The sequence below is a fragment of the Bufo bufo genome, chromosome 5 (assembly GCF_905171765.1).
Source record: "Bufo bufo chromosome 5, aBufBuf1.1, whole genome shotgun sequence".
In the NCBI taxonomy this organism is placed as follows: Eukaryota; Metazoa; Chordata; class Amphibia; order Anura; family Bufonidae; genus Bufo; species Bufo bufo.
In genome coordinates, this window is record NC_053393.1 from 304,576,659 (window position 1) to 304,587,429 (window position 10,771).

At 43.9% G+C, this 10,771-nt stretch overlaps 1 long non-coding RNA gene across 1 annotated transcript; it reads left to right on the forward strand.

The window, feature by feature from the left end:
* Positions 1 to 1,449: 1,449 nt before the first annotated feature.
* Positions 1,450 to 9,708, forward strand: LOC121002167. Its single transcript, XR_005779237.1, has 3 exons — positions 1,450 to 1,463; positions 7,780 to 7,787; positions 9,590 to 9,708. It is a non-coding gene; the product is annotated as an uncharacterized LOC121002167 (long non-coding RNA).
* The last annotated feature ends 1,063 nt before the right edge of the window (positions 9,709 to 10,771 follow it).

Here is a 10,771-nt window from a genome sequence, read left to right on the forward strand (position 1 = left end):
TGAAATTTTGAAATTGTATCTTTATGTTCCATTAATTCTTGTGGAAAACCTAAAGGGTTAACAAAGTTTATAAAATCTGTTTTGAATACCTTGAGGGATGTTGTTTCTAGAATGGGGTCATTTTTTGGTGGTTCCTATTATGTAAGCCTCACAAAGTGACTTCAGACCTGAACTGGTCCTTAAAAAGTTGTTTTTTGAAAATTTCTGAGAAATTTCAAGATTTGCTTTTAAACTTCTAAGTCTTGTAACGTTCCCCAAAAATAAAATGTCATTCCCAAAATGATCCTAACATAAAGTAGACATATGGGAAATGTAAAGTAATAACTATTTTTGTAGGTATTACTATGTATTCTAGAAGTAGAGAAATTGAAACTTGGAAATGTGCAAATTTTTCAACATTTTTGTCAAATTTGGTATTTTTTTATAAATAAAAATATTTTTTTTTTTACTCCATTTTAGCAGTGTCATGAAGTACAATATGTGACTAAAAAACTATCTCAGAATGGCCTGGATAAGTCAAAGCGTTTTAAAGTTATTCACACATAAAGTGGACTAGTCCTTAAGGTGAAAATTAGCCTGGTCCCTAAGGGGTTAAGTCCCCATGAATGCACACAACGCCGACCCTTCGGCCAGTATACTCGATGGGCCGCACCAGGGCAGCTCTTACCAGGGACACCAGGCTCCCTGAATGCAGCAGTGCCGCCTCCAGAGTGTCCCCCACTTCCACTTGGCACAGGTGGCTATTGTCTACAGTCTCGGAGGTACCTGTGGCACAAAGCTTGATGGCATACAATGAGTGGCCGTAGCCATAGTTGGTATCCATGCGTTCACCCTGATGGGGACAGTCGGCCCTTATGTGTCCAGGCTCGTGACACCGCCAGCAAACCACCGGGGCTGGGTCTGCAGGGGATGCGTCCCGGGCTGGTTTGGCCGGCACCGGCCGCCGGGTCTGAGATGGAGGTTTCCGGGATTTGACAGGCCCCCTCCCAAAATAACCCCCCTCCAGATTTATGGTGGCCTCATAGTGCTCTACCAGGTCAACCATCTCTAAGGCATTACCAGGAGACACCTGGCCGATCCAGTGCTGGAGAGGGTACGGCAAAGCTCTCCAAAACACATCCACCAACAGACGGTCCAGCATAGCAGTGGGAGTCAATATGTCAGGCTGCAGCCAGGAGTTCAGCCAAGTTAAATTTCCACTGGTGCACCCGCTGAGCCCGGACCAATACATTCATCCCAAGTCTCGCCAGGATCTCACCTTTTACAGTCGGGTAGTCGGCTGCTTGATCATCATCAAGATCAAAAAACATTTGCTGGGGCCCAGACACCAGGAACGGAGCGACGACCTCAGCCCTCTGGTCTCGGGGTAACTTCTCCCTCCCAGCCACCATTTCGAACATCGCCATATAGGTCTCGATATCATCCGAGGGGGACATGTTAGGGATCGCCGCAAGGACAGCTTCGTGGACGTTCTGGGACGCTCCGGCCGCTTGCAACGCCATGACATGGTGTAATAGCAGCTGGTTAGTTTCCTGCTGCTGCTTGTTAGCCTCCCGCTGCTGCAAGTTAGCCTCCACAAGGGCTTTCACGACCGCCTCCTTTTTGTCAGGGGACACGGGTCGTAACCTTGCCGGCTTAATGTAGGACAGACCTTCAGACATGCTTCACTGCGTTTGCCCGCATCAACACCAATTGTGGGGTTTTGCTCTAGCGAACGCAGTATAGAGGCAATCACAAAGTGTTTAACTTAAACAGTTCAGTGTTTATTCACACATAAGGAAAAACAAAATGACCGTTCACAGTCTTAGTGTTTGTTCACACCATGCAATGTCCATAGAACAAAATCTTTACCTGGTTAGCAGTTTTCCATCCGCAGTCCAAAGCAGGCTTTAGGGGCCTGTTTCCCAGCATGTGGCTTTCAGCCCTTTAGCACGGCACAAATTCACAGGTCCCAAAACACAGAGACTCCCCAGCTTCTCTGTCAGACGGAGGAAAAATCACACCCAGCTGAGACTGCTGGCTGGGTTTTATATAGGCCAAAAAAGACCCAGCCTGGAGCGTGGGGAGCAGCCACCCACCGAGCACTTTGGCTACTCCCAGTAAGAGCCGGCCCGGACGGCTTTACAGCCATACTAACAAAACAGTGTCAGTCAGCACTAGCTGCCGCTGACACTTAAAACTACCGGCTCTTAGCTCACCGAGGCCAGGAATCTCGGTGACACATATCTTCCATCAATGACGGCCCCTTGTGCCTTCCTACACAGCTTATGTAATTCTATAGTATAAAACATGTTTGGTCTGCTTATAGCAATTCATCCATGACATATCTAAAAGTAAGTATTTCAACTGACAATGGAGATGTCATAGTTATCATATGCCTGTCATACTTGTCCTCTGAGTATGTGCAGCAAACCCCAGAGGAGCCGATGCAGAGGATGGGAATGGTAGTGACCCTGATGCTCCCTGGAGATCAGTGCAGTGAAAATGTAGTATTAAAGAACGAGGCCAGAATTAAACGTATAAAAGTCTCTATTGCTAAATGCAACATAAAACTTCAAAAACATTTACTAGCAGCTGGTTTTAAGTGCAATCTTCTGGCAGCAGTAAGAATTATGGTGGAGTTTAGCATTAGTATTGTACTGGCTTAGTAGTATTATGGGTAATGGGTGTTTTATGTAGTCCCTTCCCTTACAGCTCTGTCTTCAGTTGCTGGTTGTAGCAGTTCACTCTGATGTCTGTTTTTTCAAGAATTTACTTAAGGAATGAATAAAGTTGATCTCTATAGAGAATCCTTCACAGGAGCAAGAGCTCGGCAGTGTATTTCCTCTCTGCTCTGTGTCTTAACCCGAACTTCCCCTCCTGGCAGGAAGCAGGACCAGCCCACTCCTACCAAGAAGGGAGGAACAAGGTGGTTAGCCTTCCTCCTGGCCAACCATTGCCATCCATTCCTTACTGGAAGTTATGACAAACATATAAAATACAAAACAATAAAAAACATAATAATACAAACTACTGTATATACAGTGCAATTGCAGATACTCCCAGGTCTGGGGTACTGCAAATGCACAACAGGAATCCATGTATTACTTTTTTCTATGAGACTTTCCAGTTGTGATTTTTATTTATTAACACCCAGCAGGTACAGTCTGTATCAGGCACCAAATTAAACTACAGGAGCAGATAAAAAGACACCAGTCTTAATAACCCCTGCGCTGGCAGTGGATCTGCCAAAGCCGCCGGCCTCTACATATCTTTGGTGTATTCACTGTCGGTCTAAATCTAGGCCAGCTTCCTTTAGAACATTTAGAACACTTTCTATGCCTAAGGCCTCCTGCACACGAACGTATTTTTTTGCGGTCCGCAAAAACGGGTCCCGTTTTTCCGTGATCCGTGACCGTTTTTTCGTCCGTGGGTCTTCCTTGATTTTTGGAGGATCCACGGACATGAAAAAAAAGTCATTTTGGTGTCCGCCTGGCCGTGCGGAGCCAAACGGATCCGTCCTGAATTACAATGCAAGTCAATGGGGACGGATCCGTTTGACGTTGACACAATATGGTGCCATTTCAAACGGATCCGTCCCCATTGACTTTCAATGTAAAGTCTGGAGTCCCTTTTATACCATCGGATCGGAGTTTTCTCCAATCCGATGGTATATTTTAACTTGAAGCGTCCCCATCACCATGGGAACGCCTCTATGTTAGAATATACTGTCGGATATGAGTTAGATCGTGAAACCTCATTTCCGACAGTATATTCTAACACAGAGGCGTTCCCATGGTGATGGGGACGCTTCTAGTTAGAATATACTACAAACTGTGTACATGACTGCCCCCTGCTGCCTAGCAGCATCCGATCTCTTACAGGGGGCTGTGATCAGCACAATTAACCCTTCAGGTGCCGCACCTGAAGGGGTTAATTGTGCTATCATATCCCCCTGTAAGAGATCAGGGCTGCCAGGCAGCAGGGGGCAGACCACCCCCCTCCCCCCTCCCTCTATTGTAATAATTCCTTGGTGGCACAGTGTGCGCCCCCCCCGCCCCCCCCCCTTCCTCCCTCTATTGTAATAAATCGTTGGTGGCACAGTGTGCGCCCCCCCCTCCTTCCTCCCTCTATTGTAATAATTCGTTGGTGGCACAGTGTGCGCCCCCCCCTTCCTCCCTCTATTGTAATCGTTGGTGGCACAGTGTGCGCCCCCCATTGGCCCCCCTCCCTCTATAGCATTAACAACATTGGTGGCCAGTGTGCGGCCTCCCATTTACCCCCCCCATCATTGGTGGCAGCGGGTTACTAGCAATAGTACAATAGTAAAAGATTCATACTTACCTGGGAGCTGCGATGTCTGCTTCCGGCCGGGAGCTCCTCCTACTGGTAAGTGACAGTTCATTTAGCAATGACACTTACCAGTAGGTGGAGCTCCCGGCCGGACACGAACATCGCAGCAGCCGGTAAGTATGAATCTTCTACTATTGTACTATTGCTAAGTAACCATGGCAAGCAGCGTCCTAGTTGCCATGGTTACTGATCGGAGCCCCAGCGATTAAACTGGGACTCCGATCGGAACTCCGCTGCCACCAATGATGGGGGGGGGGGGAGATGGGAGGCCGCACACTGGCCACCAATGTTGTTAATGCTATAGAGGGAGAGGGGGGCCGATGGGGGGCGCACACTGTGCCACCAACGAATTATTACAATAGAGGGAGGGAGGGGGGGGGGGCGCACACTGTGCCACCAACGAATAATTACAATAGAGGGAGGGGGGGGGGCCGCACTGGCCACCAATGATATTTAAACTGGGGAGGGGGGGGGGGGGTCTGCCCCCTGCTGCCTGGCAGCCCTGATCTCTTACAGGGGGCCGTGATCAGCACAATTAACCCCTTCAGGTGCCGCACCTGAAGGGGTTAATTGTGCTGATCACGGCCCCCTGTAAGAGATCGGGTGCTGCCAGGCAGCAGGGGGCAGTCTTGTACACAGTTTGTAGTGTATTCTAACTAGAAGCGTCCCCATCACCATGGGAACGCTTCTGTGTTAGAATATACTGTCGGTTCTGAGTTTTCACGAAGTGAAAACTCAGCTTTGAAAAAGCTTTTATACAGACGGATCTTCGGATCCGTCTGTATAAAAACTAACCTACGGCCACGGATCACGGACACGGATGCCAATCTTGTGTGCATCCGTGTTCTTTCACGGACCCATTGACTTGAATGGGTCCGTGAACCGTTGGCCGTGAAAAAAATAGGACAGGTCCTATTTTTTTCACGGCCAGGAAACACGGATCACGGATGCGGCTGCAAAACGGTGCATTTTCCGATTTTTCCACGGACCCATTGAAAGTCAATGGGTCCGCGAAAAAAAGCGGAAAACGGCACAACGGCCACGGGTGCACACAACGGTCGTGTGCAGGAGGCCTAAAACAGGCGTAGAAAACGATAAATGAGACGGACCTGACGGACCACCCGCTTCTCCGCCCACACCACGCCCACTTTTTTAGACCTGGCGTCCACGGGGAAAAGTCGCAGATTGGCGTGCAAATAACTTTTGCACCACAATCTGCGCCTGATTTATGCCAAAAATCAGCGTATATCTGATAATAAATGACCCTCAAGGTTTGTTTTTGGCCTGCATCTACAGTATACTATATCCTCATGGTGGTGTATACAAACTACATAAAGCAACACATTTTCAACTAATATATCCCACATTCAAAATCTCATTGCTATTTTAAAAGTTTCTCAACCTTTACTACAAATTTGAGGGTAGCAAAAAGACATCCGGTCTTCAGAATTTTTTTTTTCTTTAACTCCACTTTAAACTTCAAAAGGCGGAAAAATGTTTTGCCTTCTAATACATTTCATATAAGGTGGTTATAGAACTGAGATGTTAAATCTTTTATGATGTACGGTTACTTGAGTCAAATCAAGCATCAGCTTCGGAATTGGTAATATATTTATTCTCCGTTGTGGGTTTCTCCGCAATCACTTTTTGGATATTTTAACTTCATCCATATTTTATATTGCATTATCAATTTTACACTGTCCAAGTAAGTAAAACAGAGGAAACTTCTGAAACCCTCAAAGAATAAAAACAATTTATCATATGAGAAAGAAATCTAAATTGTGTAATGTTTAAAGGAAGGATATTTTTCCTGCAGTTCAAATGGGCAGAAAGTCTACTGATACTTGACAGATCATCTCCAGTTTGTTGACATTACAGGGTTAAGTGATTTGGTCTGTTTGAAATGCAGCTCTTTCAATGCTGACTCCTGCACAGCTGTACTCTAATGTAATAGAGCACAATGCAAGCTGTTCAGTAATTGACACAAGATTCTTGCTGCTAGCGGATACTTAGGAGGCTGCAATACTTTATATCAAATGAGATGCCATTAATGTACTGTATTCTGCTAGTACTTAACCTTCACAATGAACAGAGTCCTGTGCTTGGGGCAGGTACATTATGTGCATCCTCTACTATCCATTACTATTTGTGCTAATATGGCATTTTCAGTGTATTTTCTGCTTGACTGTATTTAGTGTAGTTCATACGGCTAATATTAAAGGGCATTTTACTTAAAAGGTGAAATAAGAATGATTCTTCAGGGTGTTAGGCTAAGGTATTTGTCTAAAACATCTATGTATTAAAAGAAGTAAATGAATAAACTGTTGAGCATTGGTATTAAGGAAGTTTAAATACAAAATACCTATTGAATAGCGTCATCTGTTTCAATGTAATGTATCTCTTTATATGCAATCTCTCGTGAAATCATATCTATTAATTCCTATTTTAGTAAGTGACTGTAAAAATCCAACAAAGTAAACTTCTTCTGCAGCAGGATACAGAAGTTATGTGTACAGTACACTGCAGTTTCCTACCAATGTACTGTACAAGTCTGCTCTTTTTATCCTAATGAAGGCAGAGTATGCTGGGTCATATGACCAAGGGAGCCCTCTGGTGGAAGTCCTTTTCCTAAAACAGCAGATCTATGGAAATAGCAGCTTATGTAAGAGCTCATGGAAATAAGTCGTCGAGTCACAGCCTAAATCTTGGAGGATCCTGGGGCATTAGTTAAAAGATATTTGAAATAAAGGACTTTTTCTTTCATTTTGAAACAATTTTCAATTTTATGTTTGTGTGCATGAATTGGTTTATTTTTTTACACTAAAAGCTTCCTTTTGCTGCATGTGTTTTTAGTGAAAGAAACAATTCAAGTCAATTGGGAAAACACCATAAAAAACAACATCCAGTAATGCCTTCCAACTGAAAGAAAAGTGAGTGTAAAATCCCTAAATATCACACTCTACAAAATGCTGTTTGTGACTGGAAAATGCTATTTCCAGTTTACTCACAGAAAACATCTGGGCGCTGCAATTGTCACAGAAACAAATGCACCGTAGAAATGTCCCAAAACTCCTGGTAACAATCTGAACTACATTTGCTTTAAATTCGACTTTTTATCAATTAAAAGCATTAATGAGCCAATTATTACTCCTAAAAGACTTGTTGGCTCAAGATCTCTTAGATTTTTAGGGCTGCAGATATGGGTTCACTAAAAAACAGAGGATCTGTTACAGACAGAAATGTTCTCTTTAAAGTAGGGCATCCATTAAATTGGTTGCTCACTTTGGATAAGCTTTTATTGTTTGAAAGGTTCCCAGGACAATAAGCTGATCACTGTGTCTTGCTGCTGGGACCATTGAACTAATAGCTGTAAACTGCATTCAGATCCACTGTAGCGCCACCACATGAGAAAAGACACATTACACATTTCCCATACAAATCAATGAGCTACCCATGTAATGCATGGAAGTGCTGGGTACAGTAAAACTCTTTCAGATGCTTTCAACAGGTCTACAATTCAGTATCCATGCACACAAACTTATGTATTTTGCGGTCCGCAAAAAAATGGATCTGCAAAAAATACGGATGACATCCATGTGCATTACGTATTTTGCGGAACAAAACAGCTGGCCCATAATAGAACAGTATTATCCTTGTCCGTAATGCGGACAATAATAGGACATGTCCTATTATTTTGCAGAACGGAAATACGGACATACGTAAACGGAATGCACACAGAGTAATGTCCTTTTTTTTTGCAGATCGATTTAAATGAATGGTTCCGTATACGGTCTGCAAAAAAACGGAATGGACATGGAAAGAAAATACGTTTGTGTGCATGAGGCCTCAGCGTTCCTTCTGTCAGTCTTCATCTCCTACGCTCCACAGTGAGATGCACCGAATTTATTGAGAGGCAGATGCCACTTTATATTGGATCTACATAATTGTCCCCTTTATCTGGAAGCCAAGTCACTAGCTTCTTTGGACAATATTAGTATTCAAAAAGTTAGTCAATTGTACTAATGCTGCGCTGGGAAGCGTGTCTGACCCTTCTCACAGGTCTTCAGGTGATGCTGCACCTTGTTGTTCCACATAGTACCGCTCTCTGGCTTATTCGCTGCTTCTCATATTGGTCTAAGCGAACTAGCAGACAATCCTGAGAGTAGCACCATGTGGAACAACAAGGTGCAGCATCACCTGAAAACCTGTGAGGAATGTCAGACACGCTTCCCAGGGCAGCATTTGTACAATTGACTAACTTTTTGGATATGTTGGTTACAAGTGTATGTTATTAGCTCGAGGTAGTAGCTGACCATGATTGTAGCCATAGTGCATAGGTGTGGTGAGCGCCTCTATCCAATTTGCTTATACTTTGTAATCATTATGGCTTATTTTTCTGTGGTTTGTCCATGGTTTCTGTGTCCACTCTTCAGCCTTGACCCCCTGCCTTGAGAAATAGCCCATGTCCTTAAAGGCCTTTCTAGATCAGAAATGACAATAATATCATTTTACTAACCCCATTAAGACTTAATTAGGTTGTATGCAAATTAGGCTGATAAAACACTGATAGAACAGCATTTGTTCCTCTTGTAAAGCGTTACAAAAGTAACTTCAGATCCAATGAATTAAACACCTTATCCCCACACCTTCATTCCAATGTCCATTTAAAACTTACAAGATCTCCTTTAGGGGAAGCTAGATGGGGTATTACAAGATCTCATTAGCATTAAAAAGATGTTCTACCTCTTCCAAAAACAGTACAAGCCTTCAATGAATATGTGTAAAGGTCTATTTACTGCCAATCCCTTTATGTTACTTTCACAAATACAAGCTGTTACTCTCAGGACTAAAGCTTCTTTTACTTTTTTAAATGTATGTAGCTTTCTAATTAAATAGTAATTAAAGGTACAGGTCAACATAGAAATGTATATTGACTGGTAATTTATGTGAGATTGATGGGCCTGGAGTAGCTCTCAAGCTAACTTTAGAAATGCTAATAACTTTTACACCATGCAGTGACATACTGTACAGGTCTAGGAGAGAAAGTAACAAGGGACAAGCTTGGAAAATCAACGTTTCTCCCAGTCTCATAGCAGCACTTTTTCCTTGTGTTTCTCATGTTGGAAGTCTAACTGGCCTCTTTCCCACAAATAGGTAGGAGATGTCTACCTATTTGTGGGAAACCTCAAACCATGGGAAACTCTCTCAAAAGTGATTGGCCATTTTAACACTACTTTTCCAAATGTACTAGTAACAGCATAAAAAGGCCTCTTGCACACGGCGTTGCTGGCCGTGACCCATGTTGCGGCCCGCAATATGTGTGCTCCCTGCATCACAGATGCGGACCCATTCACTTGAATGGGTCCGCAATCCGGAGCTGCGGTGCAGAACAGAGGCACGGAACCCCAGGGAAGCACTATGGAGTGCTTTCGTGGTGTTTCTGTCCGTGCCTCCACACCACAAAAAAATAGACCTTCTTCTATTTTTTTACGGTGCGAATGGATCACCATTCAAGTTGAATAGGTCTGGATCCATCGCAGCCGCCGCACAGATGGGGCCTGTGCATTGGAGACTGCAAATTGCGGTCCCCAATGCACGGAACGGCCACACAACTGCCATGTGCAAGAGGCCTTAGCCACTTCACTTGTTCCCCCCACTTTTGTGCAGTCCACTTCTCTGTTTCCACTGCAATACAGTCCTTAATATGACCACTGATGGAGGGGCACATAACCAGACACATCCATAACCAGACGCATTCCACTGTCACAACATGCAAGATTAGTGCATGCACACTGTTTATTCAATGGAAACCATTGATGGATGGGTCTGGTCATGTGCCCCTCCATCAGCATCCATACTGAGCACCATAGAGTAGCACAAACAGAGGAGCACGCTGTACCATTTATTCATTTCTCTTGCATATTGTGCCAACATATTATGCACCACTTTACAGACATTGGCATTGCTCACTTTAACCAGTGGGGTTCACAATCGAGATTTCCTACCAGTATGTCTTTGGGAGGAAACCACATGAAACCCACACAAGCACAGGGAGAACATGCAAAGTCCAAGCAGATGGTGCACTGATATGAATCCAGGACCCTGGCACTCCAAGGCATAAGTGCTTACCACTGAGCCACCATGCTGCCCTTATGTTGCTTTACTAAACGTGGAGGAAATCTGCTGTGAACCAGTTATAACTGGATTATTGTGCTATTTCCAGGAGAAGCAATTTTAAAGTGATCAACCCAATAAAACTTGTAATTTCACTTTTACTATGACAATGCTTCTCAAGCTATGAAGCTACCTACACAATTTGGAGATAAATGAAACCATAATGCAAACCTTTATATTGAAATATCAGATGTGCCTTGGGGTTAATGCGATCTTTTTATTATTTCCATCATTATTTTATGATTGCACGTTGTTTTCTTTGATT